The 18,618-nt window shown below is 38.8% G+C and overlaps 1 pseudogene; it reads left to right on the top strand.

Annotated features, from left to right (window-relative positions):
• Positions 1-2,757: 2,757 nt before the first annotated feature.
• LOC144501853 (U2 spliceosomal RNA) lies at positions 2,758-2,997 on the top strand (annotated as a pseudogene).
• Positions 2,998-18,618: the final 15,621 nt, after the last annotated feature.

Below are 18,618 nucleotides of genomic sequence, written 5' to 3'. Positions count from 1 at the left end.
AATACATCCACTGTGCAAATTGGTAAAAAGAAACTGCGGTTACAAAATTTAAAAACAAGTTATTTGGTAAGTTCAAAGAAAATTATTTTGTTCCTTGATAAACCCGCCATCCCATTGTAGTTTTGAAACTGCAACACGGCCTACAGTGAATATGAATAGTGCATACGTATTTGAGAATAATTATATAGATTAATAACATTTTTGTTCTTCAGCTGCACATGCACATTTTCTATATACATCTATTTTATCTATAGATATATATCATATATATATATAGATTTAACCTGGAAATACTTTTGAATAAATAAAATCAAGTAGTAACCGAAAATAAAACACCCTTTTCTAATCTTTATTTCAAAACCCCCACTGTTATGATGCACCAACACTAAACTTGATACATGCATTTTCACCAAAACAAGAGCAATTACTAAGGAAACCAACTTCCCCAGTATTCGTTTCATTTGCTCCATTTTAAAGCTGATTCATCACTGGGTACCAAGCGTCTTCTGAAGAATTTCCTATAGAATATGTGGGAGGAGACAAAAGAATACTGACCGACACGACTGACAAGAGGAGTCAAAGCCCGTAAATGGAAGAATCAAAGCTACAAAAATGGGAATTCAGATGAAATCGAAAAATAAAAGGCTCCGATTCTTTTCTCGGCTGTAAAGAAAAGTTCACCAAAGCAAACAGAGCGAAGAAAGAGAACCAGAGAATACAAACGAGAAAATAGAAAGGGGAGAAAAAAAGGGAAAGGAAACATTCTTATGAATACGTTTCCTTTGTCGGTGAATACAGTGGCAGTAAAAAAAAGAGCAGCAACCCCATTGGAAATGTCAAGATAGACAAAGTTTAATACAAACATGTCTTCTTAATGTTAATCGAATTATACACTTTAATGGGATTGTATCGGATTGATATCTTTTCCTCTTTTCTAACTGTAATCAGCAAACGCCTCAAAGAACATTTAACTGATACTAGTAAATTACTTCACTATAAAAAAAAGGTTTAGTAGATTTTTAAAATGTTTGCCGTTGTTTTGAATTGCACTGCAGCAGCGGTAGAGTTTTGGATCAAATATTAAAGGTTAAATATTACTTGTTTAAATTTGCCATTGACTTTCCCTATGATTTTAGGTATTTGCAACCGTGGTTATGCATTGCCCAGACACGCAGCACAAGTAATGGTAATCATTTTCTTGATTAGTCTTTAACCCGACTTGTAGTTACAAATGGGTTTCCACCCTAATGTTTGATAAGGGAGGATAAAGAGAACGCCATGTGAACGGTAGAAGGAGAGAAATTTGCCTATTGTAGGCAAAGTGGTTTTGTCCGATCTCTGCGTGTGTTCGGTAATGTGAGCACATTCCGTCGGGTTAGTGCTGGGCAGCTCGGATGAAGATATGACACGTTCACTCTACACTGGCCTGATGTTCCGCTGTTGCCTTCAGATTGACCACTCTGGGCCAAATTTCTGATTACAAATCATTCACAATACAGGATTTAAAATATATGTACTGAACTGTTTAGTTCACACAGAATGTGTAGATCCCAAACGACCGGAAAGTACATTGTCCAGAACCGTTTGCTGAATTAAATCATCCATTCTCTGTTGATAAAGCAGCAATCAGCAAGGTGAAGGAAAGGGAGCAGATTAAACATTAAGTGTAGCTAGAGCACCTCACACAGGTTTGTATTTCATTTTCCAGACCCTGTACATTTTACAGGACAAACTTCGCTCGATTTTGGTTATTCATTCGCACAGCAGTCAGTGGACTCCTGTTGTAAAGGGGAATCGTCCGCTGTGGAACCGTTTTCCTAATCTGTATATATGTCAGTGCTAATTTACGGTGTTGACTATGAGAGTGTTCTGGGCACTTGCCATTCAGTGTTTGACTATATCAGTCGAAAGTAAAGATGTCTTTTTAAAAAAAAGATGAACCAATTCAATGGCCCATAGTGTAGGCGAGAAGACTCACTACATCAGGAAACAGGGACTAAGTGGTGCCATGATTAAGCCACGAGTAGAGGCGCACAAAAATATTGGATAACAAAATTGTATCAGAGAAAAGAAACAGGTGAGTATGAATGGTGTTCTCCTTTTGAGCCGACCGGGCTTCGGTGGAAAATGATAAAATGTGAGAACAAACGGGAGGGAACGAGTGTCCATGATGTGGATAGGTGGCAATAAAAACTTCCAGCACCCCAGAAAAAAATATGGAAAGTTTCAGTGGAATGTACATACCCAAAACGGTTAGTTCAGCACCCTAGTCCTTTACCGAATGATTATGCCACAGCTCATTTGATGGTAGCTCCTTGTTTTTTCACAAGACCATATTAAAACTGAATTTAGACATTTAATGACAATCCTCCAATTGGGACATATAAATAACACACGGGCAATTTTGTGCAGGTCGAAACCGACCGTTAGCTGTTAACCTAATAAGATGCTCTACACCAAAAAAAAAGAAGCTCCAAAACCAGTTATTATGAGATCTCACCTTATACATTGTCTCCGTTAAATTACGGAAACAAGTGACAACTTGTCAAACAGGTGAGACAGAAAGTAAGGTTCACTTTTTATTTGTGCTTCAAGAATATTGTGATAAATAATCATCACTCACTATAGTTATCATTTGTGTGCAACATCGAACTTGGCTCGGAAAATACTCTCAACCCCCACCACCTTACACCAATTCCTTCTCGTACATCAATCAATTGATTTCATTTCAAGGTCGAAAACGAAGAAATGCAGGTGATCTCTTCTCGGCCTTTTGGCTAAGATCAAGTGTAGTATCTGTTCTTATCAAGCCCAAGATAGGGTGCAATGCCTTTTCTTGTCAGCTTGGATCTTGTCTGTCTCTCTTGTGGGGACCATGAATTGGATTCAATTTGAATTTGGTTTTTGGAGCAAGCAAGGGGGTGGATTCGGGCTTGCCGGTCCATCCTGCGCATTGGCTTTGTAACTTTAAGAATGGAGTAGAAGCGAAAAAAATGTAGGTGTTCAGCTTACCATCTTGGTCTGGAGACAGTGCTGTTTCTTTCTGTCCTATGTCTGGACTCGGTTTGTTTCATTGCTTTGAAATTATTTGTTCAGATTGCTGTTTATGGATCTACAGTTCCATGTGTATTGTCGGGCTGCATTTAAAAAGATTATCTCCCCTTATAGATATAATGATAATTGCTTGTATCAAATGATGGAGAACTTGGAGTTATATGTGTCGTGAATAAAGACGTTTCTTGCCAATTTCTTTGTGTTTCATTGGGGTTTGGTCAGTCTCTATAAAAATTGATTATTTTTCTTTTTTTGCACAGCAATGTGGAAAATTAATTGCAAGCAATTAATTATTAATAACATTTAAACAGCTTCATCATCTCACTTTAATGAGAGATATTCGCCTGTGTGCCCCCAGTGAAGAGCAAATGTCAGGCTCATCGTAATACTTATTGCATTATCAAAAATAATCTGCAAATAAATTAATCAAAGTTAAATATACCATGCGTGTAGATCATTTGTCAGTAATAGATGTATATTAAGATTTGCCGATATTATTTTCTGTCATTCATTGTAACAAAGTGAACATTTATTGCATATATATTAAAAATTATCCCGTAATCGACTGTTGCCAGAATTGACGTTATTGGCGAGTTCCTTGAGGTGAAGTCCCGTTGGAATAATTCTCTGCTGGCGATTCCCTTCGGAAAAATGCTTCAAGAACTGCTTCAAACCACTGCTAAATTGAGCTGTTTGACTAACAGTCTATCATCACACCATAAACAGTTTGAGTATGTAACAGACACGGAACTTTACTGTAAAACTACATTTGTTGTAAACGAGCCATACATTATATAAAGTGCATTTGACAAATTGTTGGAAGAGGGAACAGTGTATTCCTTGTTTGGTCGCAGGTTACATCACATTCCAGACCAGCACAAACTCTCATTAATACATAGGAAATATTGGTTCATCAACATGATCGGTTTGGGCACATAAGGGTGGCATTGTATACAGTTGTTGACCTAAAATTGGTCCTAAAATAGCCTGGGAAGTGGACAGGCATAGCGAAAAGCCGTTCTTTGTTTTCGGCTCCTGGGTAGATGAATGGGGAATGTCATGCAGATGATTAGTTTGTACTATTAAAATGTCAGAAAAGGAAGGATTTCTCTAATAATCACGTTTTTATGAAGAAATATGATGCAGGAGAAGGAAGGAGACAGAGATGGTTGGAAAGGTGGAGACTGAGAGAGGGGTAAAAGGAAACAAGGTGACGAGGTGTGAATGTGTGGAGATGGAAGTTTTAAAAGTTATGAAGTGTAATCCAATTAAAACGTTGAGAAGCAGTTAGACGAAAACATGAAATGACAGAAGAGGTATAAGGGAATTGAAGAGGTAGAAAACACGGGAAAGGCGCTGGGAAGTAAAATGAAAAGGATTAAAGGATGAAAAGGCAGAGGCAATTGAGAGTAAATAAAAGTGACAGAAATATATACAGTACAGTAAAAGAAGCGAGGGTCTGGATCGCTGTGGTTTTATGCTCAGAAAAAAAAAGAAAACGCATTGGCGCTGTATGGACAAATACTTGCACAGCTATTGATGATCTGGGCAAAATCTAAGTAAAATGTTGAATTGATGACCCGGATTAGCGAGCCGTGCACAATAGGATAACGGGATGGAGATTGATGGTGCCTCCAGAAGTGCACGACATTCTGTCAGACCTGAGGCAATTACTGTCTCCTAATGGATGGACTGACTGCTACTGACCTCAGCACACTGTGCAACATGCCACCCAAATGACCTAATCTGTAATTTTCTGTATTTAACAGATATTGCACCCCAGAATAACACTAGGAAGTAGGAATATCCTGTGCGGTGTCCGAGATAGTGTATGGAAGCAGGAACTCGTGTTTAGTCGAATAGAGAGGTGGTGGCCGCTCATGACCCCACAGCGAGCGTCAGCAGGTGCATGTAGACAGATTGTGCGTTGATATATTGTTACAATGGTCTTAATCAGATCAATTTAGACCTGTTCAGTGGTCTGACTCGAACTCTGCTCAGATAGCGAGGAGTAAGTAGTTCTCAAGCCTCTTAACGAAAAGATTACAACCACGAGCCCCTCCCCCCAAAAAAGAGTATTACAGAGAGAGACATTTTATTGTTTGTTCTGTAATAAACATACAGGCGGCTGTTTACACTCCAACATGAATATGCCTTGAGTCAGTCAGGTGCGCGAGCTCCATGAATAAAATCGCCTGTTAAGATGTTTTAATCTCATCGGTTTGCGATGCTTTTGAAAACTCATGAGCGATTTTCGTATAATTTGTTTCAGATTTCTAACTAATTTCCACTGGTGCAGAATAGCGTGCTGTAAATCCTAAACTATTTTATAATTGTCTTTTGTTATTTGTTTTGTAATGTGTGAAACCCAATTCACGGACATGCTGTTGTGTGCTGTCATCCTTCAGGCTACTCAGAGCTTTTATCTCTTGTTAAGTTTTTACATCACATGTTAACAAGATGGAGCAATCCGTTTCCCTGCCATTATCAAATCAGTGTTGACTCGGACACTCGTTCTTTTTTGTGTTCATTATGTCGCTGGCCTCAGTTGAAGATTTATGTAATTTTGATATTAAATTCCTTCATTCATTAAACCTGCTCTCTTGTTGACTTTTCTTGACCCCTGCCCCTATGCCTAAACTTTCCCATATTTAATAATGAATCATTTTTTTCAGTGTCAGGCGCTTTGTTGCCTTCCAGTTGACTGCTGTTCCCTTTGGCATGTGCTGTTTGTTTTGTTCTTGAACTTCACAGGGTCACCTAGTCAGTGTTGTGATGTTGCCTGTCCTCCTGTACTCTGAACCTTGTCTTCCCTCAGCGGTACCATGTCTAACAAGCCTCTACCCCCCCCCCCCCCCCCCGCCGCCCCGCCACCACCACTACCAGTTTCCTAATTAGTTAAACAAACACCTTCACTAATGATCCCCTAGGCCTCCTTGTCCCTCTGGGTTTTGTTTCGTTCCTTTCCTGGTGTATTTGTAGTCCTGCTGGAAGCTTGGCCTCTCTGACCTGAGGCATCCCAGTTGTGCTCCTTGGAGCGGTGTCCCTTGTCCAATCCTCTCGGGCCAAAGGCCAGGACCATGGGAGCGTTGCATGCCACCAGCTGCTGGAGGTGACACTGGTCACAAAAGGACACGGCAAGGGGAGAACTTTTACTCGTAGATGATAAATAATGTCTTCATTCATCTTCCCTGGGACTTGGTGCGTGCCACAGCCTAGGAGCCTGGCAGTTAGAATGAGGACATGCACTGAAAAGTCTTTGCATATGAGCTCCGGAGAGAACACATTCACAAATGGCCTCCTCGTAATCTGCTCAGCATCATTCGAATTTCCGGCTGTTTCTAGCTTTGGCGTTGCCTGTTGTTTTGTTTCTTACTTGGCTGTGCATTTGTGCCCTCGGGGTCCCTGTAAAAATTGATACTAATTGTAGGGGCCGCACACTGCTGGCTGCTCAACGCCCCAGGGCTGTGTGGACCTGCTTGTCAATGCTTTAATTGACAAGGGCTTGTCTGTATTTAGGAGCAGCTGTTCCTGAACATTGGCACACCAGCACACTCTTACTCTTAACACAGCACCCCCGCCCCGCCCGGAGGAGTCGAAGGGCAGAACTAGTTAAAACTTAAAGAAGATTTATTGAAACCCCTTTGGTAATGTGACAAGAGACAGCCTCCAAATTTCCCCCCTAGTACGATTACATTCATCAACTTTTTACTCTATCAGCTTGTCTGCGAGCTACTTTCCGTTTGTTAAGAGGTGGCAATTTAGAACCATTAGGCAGGTGTCAATATTCTGCAGCAATATATCAAAGCAAACAAGACAAGATATGCACGGTAACTATTCGGTTAATCAGTGCATTATCCGAACGGAATAGTTTGCCTGCATGATGTACAGTATGTACAGTATGCTCTATTTTAGTAACCACGCTCAAATGTACCAGCGGTTCGAAATCTATTTTAATTCCTAAATCGCGACTTGTAGCCCCCCGAAGCTATATAAAAGTTAGAGGTTTCAGATTATCTTTGATATAACGTTTTCTCAAATGTTTAACATGTTGAAGGTATATTTTTTAAAGAATTATAATAATCAAAATTGCAAACCTGATTATGCTCTTTAAAAAATGCAGATTAGGCATTTGGGGAGAGACTTATTGAAGAACGGCGAAATTCCATATTTTAAAATATTATTCAGATGTCAATGTGTCGAAGTTTGGCGTTGGATTACTGGCGAACTCGAGATTGGGTTGACCAAATGTGCAGATCATTGAGGCCCAACTGTAACTTTGGAGCGCCCCAGAGCGTCCAACATCGACATATGATATGATCTGATCTATGGTGCAATAATGCGCACTATCGGCCATTCGTGATTTATGAAACGGCTGTGGTCGATATAAAAACATTAAGTGCAATTATTATCATTTACTGCGGCCCTTTTGGTGTGGCGTTGTTGGTACCCTTTGAGAAGCAGGAATCCCCAATTACAGGGAGAACAAAATTGAATCTAGCAATTGTATTTCAATACATTCGGGCGTTTTCTAAGGGAATGGACAGTATACAATGGAAATTGTTAAACGTTCCACAAAAAAAGGAGTTAAATTGTGTAAGTATGATTATTTGCAGGATAGGCAGAAATGTATTTCGAATACATACAGGGATTCTGTGCATTCGTGCACGTGTGAGCATGAATAATAAACATGTTATCTCCTTTTAAAATTGTGGATTTTTAGCAAAAAAAATCACTAACTTTTTACCCGTTTTCCACTTTTTTTTACAGGGACAATACCAACATTGATGCACTCAGTTGGAGTTCCACTGCTGGGGATCTTTGGTGCCGTTTTAGGCGCCTTTAGATTTCATCAATCAAACTGACTGCAATTTTCCATAAAAATGCTGAATTTGGGTCAGAATCTGGGCAAAGCAGATAAAGATCATTGAAGCTGTCTTGTGAGATGATAAATGGAGCTCCTGTCAGGCAAATAAAGCAAGAGTTTTAGTTTGGTTTCACTTTCATTGATTATGGATATACTTGAGTTTATATATATATATATACACACTCTTTCGTAGACTGAGTTTTGTGCCCCGATTTGGGCTCCAGGAAGGCACTTAAACGATCAGAGTTGAAGTCCCTGTCTCCCATATTAGTGTATCTAATCTTAGGTGTTAGAAACTTTATTAATGTTGCTTAACGCAATTAAAAATTAAAAAACTTTGCAACTTTTAACAGTTCGAACCGAGACCGCAATACTTCATCCAAAATCTTGCTTCTCAAAATGGTTAGAAACCTTGCATGAAAAGTTTTAGTCATTCTGGGGAGCTTCGTTTAAAACATATCAATTGTATCTTATATGTGTTTAAATCTCCGCGAAAATAAAGAACAAAAGAAGCCCGGACATGATGAATTAGAATAAAAGGGTCATCTTTTACAAAGTTTGAAACGATTACCACGGTGCCCTAGATAATGACACACTATAGCAACACAGTATCAATGAATGTAATTCGAGCTGGAAGCTTGTATTATAGTGCGTTATCAAAGCGGTTCTGAAGAAAAATGCCAATCGACACCAGTGCGCAAAGTGAGCCTGTATTCAATAAATCACATCCAGTCACCAAACTAGATCTTTACTTTCTGAGCGGTTACAAAGTCCTTTTGAGGATTTAGGGACACAAACGATTGTGATTATACTCTGAAATTGTAAGGAGAAAGTAGAGATAAGATGAAAAGTGCTGGTGGATAAAATGGCTGAGATAATGTTGGAAACAAAACTAGGAACAACTTAGGAAGGCGAAGGAAATGGGGGAATGGGCAGTATGTGGGAGGGTAGTGGAACTGCAATTGAATAAAATGTAAAGGGAACACGAGGAATCAAACCACGAATCCAAATGGAAAGCTGCCCAGTGAGAAAATAAAATCAGGCACGAAACTAAGTGAAAGAGATTAAATCTGTTTGATAATGTTTGCAAAAACAAACATTTAATGGGCTACAAAGACACACAGAAAAAGAACTCAGATTATTTGACACAAGACGACAATTAAACTGTTTGGAGGAGCAGAGTGAATGGGGAGAGGAAACAAGACAGCAAAAAGTGCATTTTAGAATGAGAAAGTAAATGAAAATGGTAGAGTAATGTGAAAAAAAAGATTGAGAATCTGCCAAGATACCGAGGGAAGAGAGAAAGGGGATGGGATGGATAATGGTGAGGTGCTTGGCGTGGCAGTGATTTGCTCTTGGAAATGCACATTTTAAATAGGAGGCTCCTGCCGCCGCCGAGGTGTTGCAGGCAGAGGAAGAGCAGTCCTGGCCGGGGCACGTAGTGCCACTCACTCCGGCGGGGGGTTCGCAGTTCCTAGCTGCCCGGCTCTTCTCACTCTCAAAGACTCTTTGACCAGCTCTGCGGGCTCCTCACCGGAGGAGTCTAGCACAACATAAAAGAGCATTATGAAAATTATAATATTAGCCACAGAGCATGTCCATCTAAGCTGCTTTGCAGCTTTTATGCATTGACCAGAGTCTTCAGCTGGTTTTATTTGTAAATATCCATTTCAATTCATTGCACTGAATAGAGCAACAGTACTTTCTTTATACACAAACTTTTCTGCTTCGCGAGCTCCTTGATTTTTTTTGCTCAGTTTCTAGCAGATTCGGTCTTTGTCACTGTAAAGCAGAGACACAGTTGTCATACTGCCAAACTATCATTGATGATAAATGATCTCCGTCTGTTGTGGGGATTTTTTGTGTGAAAAGTACTAGATTTTAGCTATACAGAGGGAGGGAAAAAAGACATTCAGTGAATACACCAAACAAAAGGTGAGTATCTCTACTCACTTCACGCATTTGCGTGAAGATGCTATTTTCAAAATCAAAGTTTTTTTTAAAATTCAAGTTCCCATTTGCTCGCCAAAGGTTTGAAACAATGAAGGCAGCATCAAGTATAACTGAGCCAGCTTCATTCTTTTTCCTTTGAAGTCTGACTGAGAGATTTTAACTAATGCATCATGCTTTTTCAAGCAAAACAGAGCTTAGGTGAGTGCAGATCACTAGAAATAAAAGCTCGGATGAGTGACTCATATTTAATGACATTTCATTTTGAAATTCTCTTTACTCTTAATTAAAAAGTTTGCGGTAAAGATAAAGATTTTGCCAGTGTTTTTTATAGATCTCTGACAACCCTGTCGACGGTTAGATACTCACTTCCTCATTATTTAGGCTGTTGCAAATGATTTGTTTTCAATTAAACTGTAGTAAATAATAAATTTGACCGACGCTACTGGGATGTATGAAACTCTGCAAATCAAAGTAAAAAGAGCTGCAGTTGCTAATGATGAAGCGATTCGATTTTCGATATTAGTAAAAATTACGGGTGCACGATATGATTTTCTTTGGTACATTAGAGGCAAATCTACTGTGCAGGTGCATTGGGGAAACCTCTCCATACTGCACTGTTGTGTTTTATTTAGAGGAGCGTGGTGTAAGCAGGTGTCGTGCTAAAAACAAAAGGGTTGTTTGGGTTATATTTCGAACCATGAAGAATTGTTTAATTTGACGAGAAAGTGAAAGCACTGGATGTTCCTGTGAAGTGACATTTCCTGTGGCGAAGCCTGCATTGGCTGCTAATAGATATCTAATTGATGGGTGAAGTCCCATTTCCGCGCTGTTTGCTTTATTGCTCCATTCCGTCTGGTAGAAAATATAACGTTAATCAGATCTTTAATTCCTCTAGGATTTCGTGTGAGCTTGCTCCACAGAAAACAATCGTTATTAAAAACGTTTAACTGGAGACCCAGCTCCCCCTTTTTCTTCTCCTTTAATTTTGTTCGCTATTTAACTAAAATCTTGGAAACTAGACACAACTTTGAGAGATCAAATCATCCTTATTAATATAAATTAGCTTTCAGTTAAAACGCAGATCACGTAATAACCCATATCAAGATTCGAGGGTTTACTTTTGTTGGAATAACACTTACTTGTCCATGAAATACACCAGATTGTCCTAAAGGGTAATGAGCTAAAAAGAAAATTGCAAGCCTGGTGTTATAAAATGATTGAAATTGATGTTATCACTGAACTGCCAGTACAGGCTCTCGCAATATGGCAATTTAAATTTGGGTCACAAAGTCGTGCTACTTAAAAAGAAAGACACAGGATGCTTGAAATGATCTAAAGGTAAGCTACCTGAATGTCGCTTTGTACACCCTCATCTGTTCTAAGTAACTCTGCTGTATGATCTAGAATTTTCTTGTGCCATTGCAAAACAATCGGTCCCTGCTTGGCTTTTCCTTAACACAAGAAAATCAACTTCAAAAAGAAATGTGACATTACTTCAGAGAAAAGGAAAGTCAAAATTCGAACCGTGTCTTAAAGCGACTTGCGAGTGTTTCAGTATTTGTTGAGTATTTACCGTTTTAACTTAATCCGACCTTGCAGAAAATGATCAAAATGACTATGCCAGAGGGGGCAAATAAAGTAATAATGAAAAGCATGTTTTATTACTTGTGCTATTTAAGATTGAAATTATAAAATTGTTACATATTGACATTGCATTTTAATTTATTCATTACAATTTGTTTTTATGGACCTTTTTATTGCCAGAAACGCCAAGCAATGAAACACTAAGAGGAAAAGTGTACAGGCATCTCGAGCTACACAGCCTATTTCTGATGCGATTAATGAGGCGTGATTGTATGAAGGGGATCTGATCTAAATGATTGATGAAGCCCAGGGCAAGGCTGAGCCCTCGTCAGATAAAGCCCAATACAACCCCTTATAATGGATGCATACTACTTGGGCTGGACTGAGTCAAAGCCTCTTACCCAACTACATAGAGCTTAAACAGAGAGGGAAGGTGCTCAGTTGTTAGTTAATGATCTTTATGCATTGAGCCACCAGCCGTCTGCTACAGGAAAAGTAGTGGAGAGGAAGTAACTGGGGTGAAAGGGGAGAGCTAAGACATACTGTCCCTCCCCCAGCTACACAAGTGCACGATCTGTCCTCCAGCTGCCTGAGAACCCAGCATGGTGCCAAGACGTTTGTTACATCCAGGCAAAGCTAGAATGAAAGCATAAAGGGAAATAGTAACTCTGTATATGGGGATCATGTTTCTGTACTTATGACCAGTAGTAATACCTGGAACTGCTGGGATGCCAGTCACAATCCATTTATGTTGTTGCACACAATGGGATGAAATCTGCAAAATCTCCCCGGCTCAGTGGTAATAAATGTTCACATATGTAAAAATTAGCAGATTGCATCACTGCATTTGAACTCGTCCCACAGTTGAATTGCACTAAGTATGACCTCTTCTGTAATATAATTGATATGAGTCATCAGCTCAGTATGGAAACCAGAAAAAGTTGTGATTTGAGCAGATGCCAATATAACCAGCAAATGCTTTGTCCACCCAATTAAATTGATGGATGTAAATTATTCATAAAAATTTCCAACGTACTAAACTGTGATGTGGAGATGCCAGCGTTAACTAAACTGTAGGAGAAAACAATTAAAAAGCAGAGTGAAATTCACAGAATGGATAAATGAGGCCTAAACTCAATCACTTACAATCAATCATAGAAACCCTACAGTGCAGAAAGAGGCCATTTGGCCCATCGAGTCTGCACCAACCACAATCCCACCCAGGCCCTATCCACATATCCCTACATATTTTGTCCACTAACCCATGCATCCCGGGACACTAAGGGGCAATTTAGAATGGCCAATCAACCTAGCCCACACATCTTTGGACTATGGGAGGAAACCAGAGCACCTGGAGGCAGACACGGGGAGAATGTGCAAACTCCACACAGACAGCGACCCGAGCCGGGATTCGAACCCAGGTCCCTGGAGCTGTGAAGCAGCAGTGCTAACCACTGTGCTACCGTGCCACCCAAATGTTTTGTGCTGTGATGCTGTTTTCCCTGTGCAACACTATGACAGCCTTTAAATTGTGCATGCAGAAATAGTACACTGAAGCATCTACTTTGCTATGGGAGGATACATCCAGTCAATCTGAATTTTTGTTATCTCAGTCAAGTACATTTTTCTGGGTGTCCACACTTACAATGATATATTTATTGTTTTGCTTAAACATACACAGGGATACAGGAATGTGTATATGTTGGGTAGAGTTATAGTTAATGTAAGCATTCCAATTTAAATGATTAAAATCTAATATAAAATCTAACTTGCCCTCCTTGCCTCAGCACTTGTTTGGAACTTGTATGATCTCTAGCGTAAACTCAAAACTGATCCATATTAGATCATAAAAAAACTAGGGGAAAACCCACAACTTTACAAAGGTTCATTTTATCACTAAATAAATTGTGTTAAGGAAACTTCAAGTTTGTGAACAGATAAAATTAAAGCAAAACTATTTGGTAGCTGGTGTGATGTGGAGTAATTTTATCTCTTGAGTGTGAATTGGGACAATTACTCAGAAACACAGAAATCAGGAGAGAAACAAAAGAAGTCTGATCAATTAATGAATTTATAACAAATTGAACAAATTTATGGGGAGGCGGGAGTGGTACTGTCGCTGGGCTAGTAATTCAGAGATCCAGGGTAATGCTCTGGGAACCTGGGTTCGAATCCCACCACAGCAGATGGTGAAATTTGAATCCAATAAAAAATCTGGAATTAAAAGACCAATGATGACCATGACACCATTGTCGATTGTCGTAAAAACCCATCTGGTTCACTAATGTCCTTTAGAAAATAAATCTGCTGTCCATACTCGGCCTGGGCTACATGTGACTCCAGACCCACAGCAAAATGGTTAACTCTTAAATACCCTCAAGGATGGGCAATAAATGCTGGCCTTCCCAGAGACACCCACATCCCATGAATGAATTTTTAAAAAATCAATGTGGGAATAGAATTGAAGAATTCGGCACAAAATGAATGAATTAATGGCACAAATTGAGATTACTGAATCTGATTTTATAGCCATTACAGAGGCATAATTGCAAGGAGATCAAAACTGGGAACTAAACATTCAGGGATACGTGACTCCTTTAAAGACAGGCAGGAAGAAAAGGGTGGTGGGGCATCTTTGTTAGTACAAGATGGACTAAATACAATAGCAAGAAATGATCTTGGATCAGAAGATGTAGAATCCATATGAGTGGAGGTAAGAAATAAGGGGAAGAAGACACTGGTGGGAGCACTCTATAGACCCCTTACAGCAGCTATGCTGTAGGACAAATAATAGATCAGGAGATAATAAGATCATGTAACAAGGCAGTACTTTAATCATGGGTGACTTTAATCTTCATGTAGATTGGGAAAATTAAATTGGCAGATGCAACCATGAAGAATAATTGATAGAGTGTATTTGGGACAGCTTCCTAGAACAATATCCAACCGGGGATCAGGCTATTTTGGATCTGGTAATGTGACAATCTCAGATAAAACATTTCCTAGGAAACAATGACCATAACATGGTAGAATTTAGTATTTCATTTGAGAGTGAGAAACTTTGGTCAAAAACAATTGTGCTGCACTTAAATAGTGACAGTAATTATAAAGAAATGAGGATAGACTTGGCTGGAGTGGACTGGAAAAGGGGTTTAGCAGGAAAGAAAGTTGATTAGCAATGGTGGACATTTGTCAAAATAGTCAAATGGTTCACAAGAAAGGTATATCCCAGTGAGGAAAAATGATTCTAGGAGGGGGATAAATCAACTGTGGTTAACTGGGGAAGTTAAGGATAGTATTAAACAGAAAGAAAAGAAACATATAATGTGGTACAGATTAGTGGCAAGCCAGAGGATTGGGGAAGTTTTAGAAACTATCAGAAAAAGACCAAAAATAAATAAAGAGGGAAAGGTAAACCGTGAGGGTAAACTGGCAGGTAATATAAAAATGACAGCAAAAGCTTCTTTAAATATATAAAAAGGAAGAGAGAGGCCAAGTGAACATAGGCCCTGTAGAGAATGAGACTGGGGAAATAATAATGGGGAGGCAGGGAATGGCAGAGTAATTAAACAAATACTTTGTGTCAGTCTTCATGGTGGAAGACACAAATAAAATTCCAAAAATAATAAATAATCTAGGGGCGGGGGGAAGGGAGTGCAGGAAATAAGTACAATAACTATCACTAGAGAAAATGCACTAGGGAAATTAATGGGGCAACAGGCCAATCAGTCCCCTGGACCTGATGGTTTCCATCCCAGGATATTAAAGGGAGTAGCTACAGAGATAGTGGATGCACCAGCAGTAAGCTTTCAAGAATCCTAAAATTCTGGTAAAGTCCCAGGGGATTGGAAAACTGCCAATGTGGCATCCTTATTCAAAAAGGGAGGGAGACATAAACAGGTAACTATAGGTCAGTTAGCTTAGCTTCTGTCATTGGGAAAATGTTAGAGTCCATTATAAAGGGTGTAATAGCAGAGCATTTAGAAAGGCATAATATAATCAAACAGAGTCAACATGACTTCATGAAGGAGAAATCATGTCTGACTAATTTATTAGAATTCTTTGAGGTGGTAATGAGCAGGATAGATAAAGGGGAACCAATTGATGTAATATACTTGGATTTCCAAAAAGCGTTCGATAAGATACTGCACAAAAGGCTACTTAATAAAATAAGAGCCCATGGTTTTGGGGGTAGTATATTAGCATGGATAAAGGATTCGCTAACTGATAGACAACAGAGTTAGGATAAGAGGAGTATTTTCAAGATGGAAACCTGTAACTGGTGGAGTGCCACAGGGATCAGTGCTGGGGCCACAATTATTTAAATATATATTGATGACTTGGACGAGGGAAGTGAATGTACTATTGCCAAATTTTTGGATGACACCAAAATAGATGGGAAGGCAAGTGGTAAGGATCTACAGAGGAATATAGACAGGTTAGGTGAGTAGGAAAACACTTGGCAGATGGAATACAATGTAGGAAAATGTGAAATTATGTAAGAATAAAGGAGTTGAATATTATTTAAATGGAGAAAGACTGCAGAAAGCTGCAGCACAGAGGGATTTGGGGGTTCTCGTGCATAAATTACAAACAGCTAGCATGCAAGTTCAGCAGATAATAGGGAAGGCAAACAGGATAGTGACCTTTATTTCAAAGGGAATAGAGTATAAAAATAGGGAAGTCTTGCTAAAACTATACAAGGCACTAGTTCGACCACATCTGGAATACTGTGAACAGTCTTGATCCCCTTATCTAAGGAAATATATACTGGCATTGGAGGCAGTCCAGAGAAGGTTCACTAGGTTAATCCCAGGTATGGAGGGATTGTCTTATTAGGAGAGGTTGAGTAGGTTGAGTCTATCCTCATTGGAGTTTGGAAGAATGAGAGGCAACCTTATTGAGACATATAGGATTCTTAGGGGGCTTGACAGGGTAGATGCTGAAAGGTCGTTTCGCCTTGTGAGAGAGTCTGGGACCAGAGGGCATAATCTTAGAGTAAAGTGTTGCCCATTTAAGACAGAGATGAGGAGGAATTTCTTATCCCAGAGGGTAGTGAATCTTTGGAATTCTTCACTGCAGAGATCTGTAGATGTTGGGTCATTAAGTATATTCAAGGCTGAGATAGACAGGTTTTTAGTCAGTAAGGGAATCAAGGGTTATTGAGGATAAAGTGACAAACTGGAGTTGAGGATTATATCAGATCTGTCATTATCTCACTGAATGGTGGAGCTGACATGATGAGCTAAATGGCCTACTTCTGCTCCTATGTCCTATGGCCTGAACTAAATATCAACAAATATGATTAAACACTTTATGGAACATGGTGGTCCCTGTACTTCTGTTCTGAGAAAGTGTTCTCTTTGGTAAACAATCAGTAGGGATTTAACATTGGAGATGTGATGTTGATGGGTAAACTGCAGTTTTGCATGATTACCTACTAAGCTAGGAAAAGAATGTTGCTGAAGAATTTTATTCACTCTCTTTTCATGCTGAATCAATGTCCTTTAAACTATACTTCATACCAACTTCCACAAAACTTGAAACTTTAAAATAAAAGAAACAGGAGCAGGAGAAGGCTATGTGGCCTGCTCTACCATTCAAGAAGATCGTGGCTTATCTTCCCTCTTTTATCCCCATATTCCTTCGTGCCCACCAATCTATCTATCTCAGTCTTGAATATACTAAGCAAACAGCACACACTGCCCTCTGGGGTAGAGAATTTCAAAGATTCACAATTCCTTGACTAAAGAAATGTGTCCTTTTATCAGTCCTAAATGGTCAACTCCTTACTCTGAAACTGCAGCCCCTATTTATAAACTCTTCTGCTGGGAGAACATCCTCCCAGCATTTATCCTGCCATGCCCCTTAACAATTTTATGTTACAATTAGATCACCTCTCATCCTTCTAACTCTAGAGAATAGTGGCCTAGTCTATCAATCTCTCCTCATAAGACAATTCCTTCATCTTAGGATTCAGTCTGATAAACCTTTGTTGCATTCCCCCTAGTTGAATAACTGTTTTCATTTCAAACTTACCTATATTCAAGTAATAGAGCTTAAATGGGAAATGAGCAATGCATAAATAGAATGAAAATAAATATAACTGATACCACCATATCCAAGATATTTCTTTCTAATCCATCCTTGTAACTACACCTGTTAGAGTAAAATAGGTTAATGTTCACCTTAATTAAAAACACACTTGATTAAACAACTAGCCACTACTCAGAGATTTCTATTAACTGCACAGAAAGCATGTCTTTTTATTATAATAAAAACTTCTGACTATTAACTCTGCCTGGATGTAATAAATAATTACTTACACTGATAAAAATAAGTTGTATAAAATGCTGTTTTATTTAATTTAAGATACACTATGGGAAAAAACACTGGTCAGGAATTGCATTGATCTGGGAGGTACAATTCAATCCTGTTACATAAATAGAAAAACTTCTTTAAAATATTATCTCATATTACAGGAATGTCTATTGATCTGGAATTGGCATTAAAAGATGGTGAAGTATGCTTTGCAGTATAATCATAAGTAGGATTTTTACTAGTTTAAGGATATTTAAAAAAATATACATGAACATTTTAATGGCATTCTTATATTTGGATCGGGTAAAACGATCTTCATCCAGCAGTAATTTCAGGATATACTTCATCATGCCATAATGAACATTTAAATGAAGACATGTACTCTTAGGAAAAGTAATGATTGAGCATGATTTTACACTGAAAACAATTAATGTCGCAATACACACTTCAGCATAAACAGAGCCTTTATGTACAAATCTGAGCATAAGCTAAAACTGCCTGTTTTGTGCCATCACTCAAGATGAATTTTTAGCCCTAAGATTTTATTTATGAATAAGTAATAAATGGTAGAATATTTGACAAAAGCAAAGAAAATCTACATCTCTATGTGATTCCTTGAATATCTTTAACAAATTATGAAAATGTGAAACTCAGAAAACTTTGACTAAGTGATAATCTTCACATTGGAAAATAGAATCCACTATGTACCTGTTTGTGAGGAATTGGATTCATCAAAACTGTGGGAGCATTTCTTTCCTGGTTTAGTTCATGTGTGGAGATGAACTTCTCAATAGAATAAAAAAATTGAAGCCACACAAAGGTCCATTTTATGTTGATCT

The sequence above is a fragment of the Mustelus asterias genome, chromosome 1, assembly GCF_964213995.1.
Source record: "Mustelus asterias chromosome 1, sMusAst1.hap1.1, whole genome shotgun sequence".
Classification (NCBI taxonomy): Eukaryota; Metazoa; Chordata; class Chondrichthyes; order Carcharhiniformes; family Triakidae; genus Mustelus; species Mustelus asterias.
The sequence above is the reverse complement of the archived record's forward strand: the minus strand, read 5'-3'. Positions and strand labels throughout refer to the sequence as shown.